This window comes from Castanea sativa, chromosome 11, assembly GCF_040712315.1.
Source record: "Castanea sativa cultivar Marrone di Chiusa Pesio chromosome 11, ASM4071231v1".
Classification (NCBI taxonomy): domain Eukaryota; kingdom Viridiplantae; phylum Streptophyta; class Magnoliopsida; order Fagales; family Fagaceae; genus Castanea; species Castanea sativa.
Window position 1 is genome coordinate 4591062 of NC_134023.1, and position 9260 is coordinate 4600321.

The 9260-nt window shown below is 35.8% G+C and overlaps 1 long non-coding RNA gene across 1 annotated transcript; it reads left to right on the forward strand.

The window, feature by feature from the left end:
* The first annotated feature begins 928 nt into the window (after positions 1–928).
* Positions 929–8665, forward strand: LOC142614605 (uncharacterized). Its single transcript, XR_012840479.1, has 3 exons — positions 929–1057; positions 4139–4379; positions 8261–8665. It is a non-coding gene; the product is annotated as an uncharacterized LOC142614605 (long non-coding RNA).
* The last annotated feature ends 595 nt before the right edge of the window (positions 8666–9260 follow it).

Consider the following 9260-nt stretch of genomic DNA (forward strand, 5'->3'; position numbering starts at 1 on the left):
AAAGTTATTAAATATAGAAATTTTTAATCATAATTATAATTACAATAAAATATAACTAGATGCCATAGTGTAGAAAAATATGAGCTTTCAAAAACTTATGTGACAACATTAAAATAAATAAAAAATCTTAGAGTTCATGACTACATGCATAATCATAATCATATTAGAACCATATTACTCAATAATTGATTTTAATTTGAATAAGAATCAAATTTTAAAATAGGAGAAAACACATTTTCAGCCCTTTATGTTTAGGGTAATTCACAATTCCCCCACTTATCTTTGAAATTAATCAATTTCTCCCTCTATAACTCCGTTTGGATTTGGTGTTTGTGTTTGGATTGTCTGCGTTTTTGCCTGTTGCACTGTTCATGGGACATGAACAGTGTAATTAGATATATGAACAGTAATCAAAGCTCAAACAGTAACTTTTTTTATTATTATTTTTATTATCTTCAATTTTCAACAAAATAAGCGCTATCTAAATGCACACTATGTTTGAAAAATGAGCAAATGTCTCTAATTTGTTACTTTCTAAGTTAAATCTAGCGGAAGTTTTTAAAGAAATCATTAACTGTACACCACATGAAAGAAAAAAAGTTGAAAATTGCATTATTGTTTTCCTAGATTGCATTTATTATCATTGTAATTTCATTGGATTTAATAGAAAAAGTAATGGATCAGAGATATTTGATCATTTACCAAATATAGAAGAAAAAATTGGTTAGTTCCAAAGATAACGGGAAAATTATAAACTATCTCAAACATAGATGGAAAAAAAACAAAAAAAAAAACTTCTTTACCCCCTTTAAGCTTAATTTATTTGCTAAAGAAGCCAATATAGACAAAATCTTTTTCTAAAATTAAAAAAAAAAAAAAATTCAATGAATCTAAAGACGGAAAGCCCAAAAACTACCATCCATAATAAGAAAAAGAAACCCCTATCTGATTCTGGCCAAACTTTTCTTTTCTTCACTCACATTCCCTCACCGTGGCTGTGTCTTTTCCTTGTCTTTGAAGCAAGGAGCTCTCCTGAACTGGCTGTGAGGTTCTCCAGGTGCCAAATTTCTTCTTTCATTTCCTTTTGTTGGATGCTTAGAAAATGAGGAAGATTAGCCACGAAAAAAAATTCACACAATTAAATTGGTAACTGGGTGTTTAAGAGTAAGGCCTTTTAATTAATGAATGAAACATAAAAACTCGAATTTCAATCCTAAAAGCCCAGTGAAGGTTTGTTGGGTTTATGTTTCGACTTAACTTCTCCGCTTCCAGAGTTCTGTTAAGTTTAGACAATGGTGGTCTCTTTGCCTTCAGCTTTTCATTATTGTGAGAAGCCAATTTATTGAGTAGACTTTGAACTAGGAGAGTGGTGGAGAATAGAGAAATTTCAATGCTGGGGATGAAATTCTTGCTTTGGTCATAGTGTTTATAGGAACTGGAAGATTTGCACTTGCTATTGGAATTGGAATTGCAAATGATTTAAGCCCTGTCGCGCGTTACGTGATAGTTTTTAATATGCAAAATTATGGTCTGCAGACTGCAGGTTAGTGGATTTATCATTGTAATATAATGGTCCCAATTTCAATAATTTCACATGCTAACAATGATAGTGTTCATCACCTATGAAGCACGGGTGCGGGTGCGGGTGCGGGTGCGGGTGCGGGTGCGGGTGCGGGTACGGGTGTGGGACTCGGAAATTTTTGAAAAAAGTGGGTGCGGGTGCGGCGGGACTCGGCAATTAAAAAATTATTAAAAATATTTTTATTTATATTTTCTATATATTTTTACTATTAAAATATTCTTAAAAAACATATTACTAATTTACTATGCCTTGATTCACAAAACAAAGAAAAAAAAAAAGCAAGAAACACAAAACACAACACAAAACCAAAAAGAAAACACAAAAGAAGCAACAAATATTCAAAATAAAATTAAGGAAGGATAGATTTAGGGTTTTTGGATCTCATTTAGAGCCGATTTCGGCTGTTGCAACCTGATTCTCGGACTGTTTCGGCCGTTTCGGTCGCCGGCCGATACGGCCGAAACAGCCCGATTCTGGCCGATTCTGGCCGAATCGGCCCGAATCGGCGCGAGTCGGCGCCGTGTCCGCGCGAGTCGGCGGGAAAAATAAGATGCCACGTGGCCGGACGTCGCACCGACGCGCGAGCAGCGGCGTCCCTCGCGCGTCGGCGAGTCCCGCCGCGTCGGACGCGGGTGCGGCACCTCCGGTGCCGCGTCCGTGCATCCCAGTTCATCACACAATCCATATATTGGACAGTGTTACATGTTGAAATGAAATGTTCGAAGTTTCTAATTTGCGTCTAGTAAATCATTTATTCAAAATAGAAAGTGAAAGTTAGTCTCCAATTTTTTTTTTCTTTTTTGATAAGTTAAGATAGTCTCCAATTTTAGATTATCTATTATTCAACATACAAGTGGATCCTTTTATAATAGAGTGGCTATATTTTAGCTTAGCCATCAAAACCTACTGCAACCCTCCTTTTTCTGGGCGTGGGATTGGCTATGAAAATACATGAGGCCAACCTTGACTAGGCCGTTGAGTATGTTTAGCTGACCCCAAAATTTTGGGCCGAAGGTCTGATTGTTGTTGTTGTTATTCAACATACAAGTCCTCAATTTTAGCTTGTAAAGGATACTGCTACTATATCTAATGAAATTTCCTGAAAGATTATGTTTAATTCTTTAAAAAAAAAAAAAATTATTATGTTTAGTAAGATGGCCAAGGCCTTTAACAGCATTCTTGATTTCCTTTTTAACCAAATAACCACTAATACATGCCTCCTATAATAAACCATAGCCCCATTTATCATGCTGTAGTAATTGTGTCCTGTGTTCTTGTGGTATTAGAGGGTTCAATATCAAGGATGCAAGGGAAATATTTGTTGATTACTTAGTAGGCTATCTTGAAGTTAAATTTAGTAATGTACACAATTCTCCTCATTATTATAATTTTCAATTGCATTAACAAGTCATTACCTAAGGTTCCTAACACAAATGCACTCACGAAAATAAATATAATGGCTAACCTCTGTCATTGTCTTGGCAAGGACTTTCAAAGCAATCTTGTAGCTGCTCTATAATAATTTTAACTACTAGACACCTTTTGGGTAGTTTCTTTTAAGAGATCAATGTCCAAACTAATCGAACTTTAAAAAAAAAAAAGGGAATAGTTCCTTTAGAAGTTATCAAATTTTGCTTTTCTTTTTCTCCCTTTCCTCCATTTCTTGAGCATTCAAATGTTATAAATGAAAGTTCAAGGAATACTAAAATATATTTCATTGGGGTAGGGGTAAAGCTGTGATGTTTAATGTTTTTTGTTAAAACAACACTATAAATAGTAAACTGGATATGCAATGAATGCTGAGATCAAAATGACCTCTAATGTAGACACCCTGCAGCTCCAAGTGCTTTCAAATTTAGACCAACTAGAAAATAACACATGGCATTTTTCTCGAAAAGATGAATTGACGCAACAAGTCAACCAATGAGATTATGACACATGGCACAATCTGGAACAATAAAATTCAACCAGAGTAAGGACAACACGTGGACAACAATTGATCATTAAAATGTTGACGCGTGTCAAAAACCAACAATTATACTACTGTGTTCTGGACGACCCTTGGACAAAGGAGGCAATTGATGGTGAACTAAAAAACTGACTATCTCCAATTTGTCCATAGTGTCGTCTAGGACTAAAAAGGTTAACCCAACATAAGAAGGTTGTCCACTGTGAGGAGGTCATCCGTGGGAATGAAGAAGAAAAAGCTGAAAAGAGCTCTGGCCACATTTTTTTCTTCTTTGGGATTGGTGGCACATTGGTGCAATAATTTGCTTTTGGTTTGACAGCAATTAAAATGATAGGGAGGTTTTTGGAACTTTAAGCAACATTAGGGGATTGATTGCTCTGTTTTAAACTTTAGTGGGACAATGCAACTCAGTTGATATGGTAAATGTTTGTAATTAGCCTTTCATTTTACTATGAGAAATTGAAGTGTATCAATTTTTTAAGTTTTTTACTTTTCACTCTCATCTTTTTCCCCTCTTCCTTCCAGCAAAATACAATATCTCTGATTACTTTTCTTTCTTCTTATGCACTTTATTACAAGCCACTCAGGATGTAATTGAGGCAAGGATCATGGTTCAAACCATTAAAGGATGTGGAAGGAAAACTTGCAGGTATTGTAAGTAATCCACCGTACGTACTGAGTGACAATATCTCTGGGCTACAAGCTGAGGTTGGTAGACATGAACCAAGACTTGCATTAGATGGTGGTCTTAATGGCATGGATGTTCTTCTCCATCTTTGCAATGTGGCTGCTTTGATGTTAAAACCTGCTGGATTTTTCATTTTTGAGGTATGGATCTTTTAATACCTGAATGATCATACTACCAAATATATATAATTTTTCAACATTTTCTCAATGATAATGTTATAGAAATATTTGAAATTGCAATATCTGCAAAGTTGCTTTATCCTCTATGCATTAAAATATAATAATTTACAATGGATTTTACTTTGAGGTTAGATTTAAGTACGGACTCCATCATCAACTGTTGTTGTAGAAATTGTACTCGGTGAGAAAATGGGTGCTTCTACCGATGGATTGTAAATGCATTAGTGTGGGTATAGGAATGAGATGGGAGCCTGATGCATCAATTGTTGAATGCATATCAACAGATAAGTTCAACAAAGAAATGAGACACTCGGGTGAGTTAGGAATGGTCAAATATGATCCATAAGCACAAGAAGATTTTGGAATGGGAAGCCTTCTCCCAACCTTGGTTGTAGAGACTAAATTCTCTAATACATGTCAAGAATTAGCAGACCTGATTGTAGGCCATCATTCTAGGCGGTCACCAAAGACGATAATACAAAAAAGGACCTGGGTAAGGTACTAACTTGGCTCTTTGCAAATGATTCTGTCAATGTCCATATGACTTGGTGAAAAGGATAAGAACTTGAGATGTTGGTATAGGGATAATGAGATGTTTAATGGGTCTGGAATCTAGATGGTTGGATGTGCTATTAGGACTCTTGTATTGCAAATGCTGTTCTAAAAAAATTATAAACAATAGTTTTATTTTAGTGACTTCAATATCTAGTTTGGATGAGTTCTTCTATTCTGGAACTTGACACCTTCGCCTTGAACCCACCCCCAAACTTAATTAGGTTGCGTCCTTATAGACCATATTGGAGTCCTTAATTGGGTCCAAATGGTTCAGAAACCATGTTTTTCTTGGCTATTTCTACCTGTGCACATACCTCAACCCGAGTCCCTATTGCATGGCTTCTAGTGGTTTCATATACGAGGAAGTCTCAGTGTAATTCTTTTGCTTTTCCTTTTCAATATCTAGGGGACAAATTGTTTATTTTACATTCTCCTGTGTTATGCCATATGGTTTATGATAAAGTATTTCGTACTCTTTTACACTACCTGTGTTTTTGAACTCATTAAGCATAATTTATTTTTTGTCTCTACTTTGGATTTCTTTTATTGTTATGTTAAGTAATGTCAATTTAGTGAAAACAGAAAGCGTTTGCAGCAAGTATACAGTAAAAAAATGAAAAACACCAATGAAAAGTAGAAACAAAGAGCAGAGAAAAATACAAGCGTAGAAATTATTGGCAAATAAGAGAAGAATCCAAGAACTCCACCAAAGAATTCGCCTAGAAAGTATAGCATTTCAAACTTCAATCATAAAGGGTCTTCAAAAACATGAACTTGAAATTAGGCAAAGTTAACTCCTTTCCCTTAAATGTAGGTTGATTCTTCTCCATCCAAATGCTCAACATAAGACAATCAGGAATGGAACCCCACACATTCTTGAATCTACGGAATCCCTAGGCTCCTTTCCAACGCTCTAACATAGCCATAACATAACTTGGCATGACCCAAGTGATCCAAACTAGGCAAAATAGAAAAAAGCCCACAGGTCACAAGCAATAGGACAATGTAACAGGAGATGACTCACTGACTCACCATCAGATTTGCACAGGCAGCACCAGTTTGCCATGATAAAAGCCCTCTTTAGAAGATTATCCGTCACCTATATATTCCCAAGAGCCATCACCCAAACAAAGAATGCAACACTAGGTAGGGTTAGCGTTTTCCGTATGCATTCCCAAGGAAATTGAATAGGATTTACAGCCCTCAACTTGTAATCCAGTCTTAGGTGATGGAAGCAGAACCCATCTATCAGGACCTGTAGGGGTTACCTTCGATGCATACAGATCATCCAAAAAATTGGGCCGCAGAATCTAACTCTCAGTCTTGTGCTTCTAAGATGAAGACAGGTTCCAATGCACCTGACTGCTGACCCATTCAAAATAGTCTGAATTCTGAAACCAACACCTCTTTGTCTCCATCAAACCTGAACAACTCAGGGTATCTATCCTGGAAAGTCCCATTGCTATCCCATGATACTTCCAAAACAAAACTTGGGAACCAACCACCACCCCAAAACGAGTGTATGAAGCAAACTTCTCCCAACCCTTACTGATATTTTTCCATGGGGCCTACCCCATAAGGACCTTTTACCATTCCAGAGTACCTCTGGCATCAAGTAGTACTGTACAATGACGACTTCTGTTCCAACCCATACCTACACAGCCATTTCCCAAGCAAAGCTTGGTTAAAAATCAGCAGCTTTCAAATGGAATTTATGCTCCCCATGGATTGGATTGCACATAGTTGACCAATAAACCAAATGGAATTTATGCTCCCCATGAGGCCCACCCCACAGGAAGTCTATTTTTTTCCAGCTTGTTGGCTACACTAACAGGAATGGGGAAGAAGAACAAGGAATAGGAATAGGTAGGGAGACTTGAAAGCGTACTCTTGATTAAAGTTAGGCTAATAGGCTTCCTCTAGATTATTTCCTCTCATTTTGTTTACACTTGGTTTCATTCTTTCCTACAATGGGTGGAATATGAAATGATAGTAGAATGTATTAACTTTATATACTCTTATTATTCTCATATTATCATTTAGTACTTACAAATGCATATTGAATAGATAAAAAAAATGTCTTATAGCCATTACTTATAAAAATAATAATAATAAATGTCTTATAGCGTCATATGCGGAATAAACTTCTACCCAGTGCAGTTTTGACAACAATGATTAACAGGGAATTCTTAAATTGAATTCTATGTGTAAAAAAACAGGGCATACCATGGATGCTCATAAGAAAGGCCTAGCTTCTAACATGAAAAAATGGTGTACCTACTACCTAGTGCACAAGACTCATTTTGTGGTCTAGGAGAGATAGTTGGTAGGTAACCTTATCCAATTTCAGAGAGGTTAATTCCTAGACTCAAACTTATGATACACCGCTTGGTGTAGATGGCAATTACCATTGCACCAAGGTTTGACATCTCTTGCTTCTAATCATGAAATGAGCTATAAGTCACACTGTTTAATCAAAGAACCAACTGTTTTGCTATGATAATTCTTTCAAGTAGGACGAGTAAATGAAAAGGCATACACTCTGATACGAAGTTAATTTGCTTTTTTTTTTTTGGTCTTGTTCTCTTCCTTTGAGTCAGCAAACTTGACGTGTGTTTTATCATAGATTTCCATATACTGCACATAATTCATACCGTTGCCTTTTCCTATGAATTATGCAGGCATAGAAGTAATAAAGAATTTGAAGCATAGATTGTCATGAGGAAAGAATACAGTTCCTCCATTTCAACCCCCCCTCCCCCCTAACCCCAAAACATTGTACAAGCGGAAATGTTTTCTCATTGTCAATATGAACTCTTAAATATTTAGTTGGAGATGATTAACACTGTAATGAACATTTTACAATGTTACCCATTTTTGCATGTGTGTGTATATATATATATATATATATAAATATATATGTAACTCATACTTATAATATGGTTGTGACTTAACCCTCCACCAATATTTCTAAGGAAAGACGCCATTTGATCCAAAGATCATTGCTACTGCATCCTTATAATTATTTCATTACATTAATATCTTATGCAAAGCGAGATGTGACAATCTTTTTTCCTGGATTCTTGACTTATTTTTCCCTACTCAATATCAGGTATTTTCTAGGCTTTTCATCCCAACATAATTAAATCAGATGTGAACTCACCAATTTTTAACTTAATGCTTGCTCTTAGAAGTGCTTTGCTGTGGATTTGTGTTTTAAAATTTCATGGCTATTCTTGATGTAATCTATTACTTGTATTTATTTACGTTCTTTCCCATCTCTGTAGACTAATGGTGAGAAGCAGTGCAAGTGTCTTGCAAAATACATTGAAAATGACGTTAGAGGGTGCTTCAACAGTTTGGACATAGTATCTGCTTTTGCTGGCATTCAAAGATTTCTAACTGGATTCTGTCAATGACCAATTTGATTTGTGCATAATCTTGTATTTCAGCCATCAACTAGGAAACAAGGAGAAGAGGAAAGAAATTCTGGAAGCTCTACCATTGATTTTTGGCTAGGTGTTTAAGGCTTTTTTTTTGGGGGGGGGGGGTGTGGGGGATATTTTTTGTTGAAACTCTATCAAGTGACCAAAAAAAAGGAAAACGTAAGTTTTGTATCCTTGGGCATTGACTTGGGTGGTATAGAGGTAGGTAAATATGCTTTGTTTATTAGCAATGTGATATCATGTTTTAGTTTCTTGATCTTCTTGAGGCATTTTTATGTGAAGTATGTGGATGAACTACATTCTGGGAGAAATAAGATTCAGTTAAACCTGTTGGACTTATGTTTATGCTACGTTTCTATTGTCCAAGTAAAACCATCCATGTAGGAATGCAAGAGGATTAGATTGGGTTGTACCAACCAAATGTATAATAAGCTCTACCATTTCTCCAAATGATCATCCTAATTATGAGGCCTGGCTGGAGACAAAAAGAGATGGCCACTTACAAAGCTGGCTGCCATTGCAATATTTGTCTACTGTTACTGGTCATCCTGATTATTCATAATTTTAGTAAATTTTAAAAGATTCCAAGGATATTCAATATTTTGAAGATTGTGTACAAAGTTTTTGACAATGGAAAATTTGGTTTTGGCCCTTGTGCATGTTTGAGATGTTGGTTGTTGATGCTAAGTGAATGATTGAAGAGGAATAAATAATTCCCTACTCTTATTTCCAAAGAAGGCCTTGGATAAAATATTGTAGACAAGTATTCATCTTACTTATCAATCTTAAATGATTTGTCCTTCTTTGACAATTTTGTCCCCTCCTTTATATCATTTTAGAA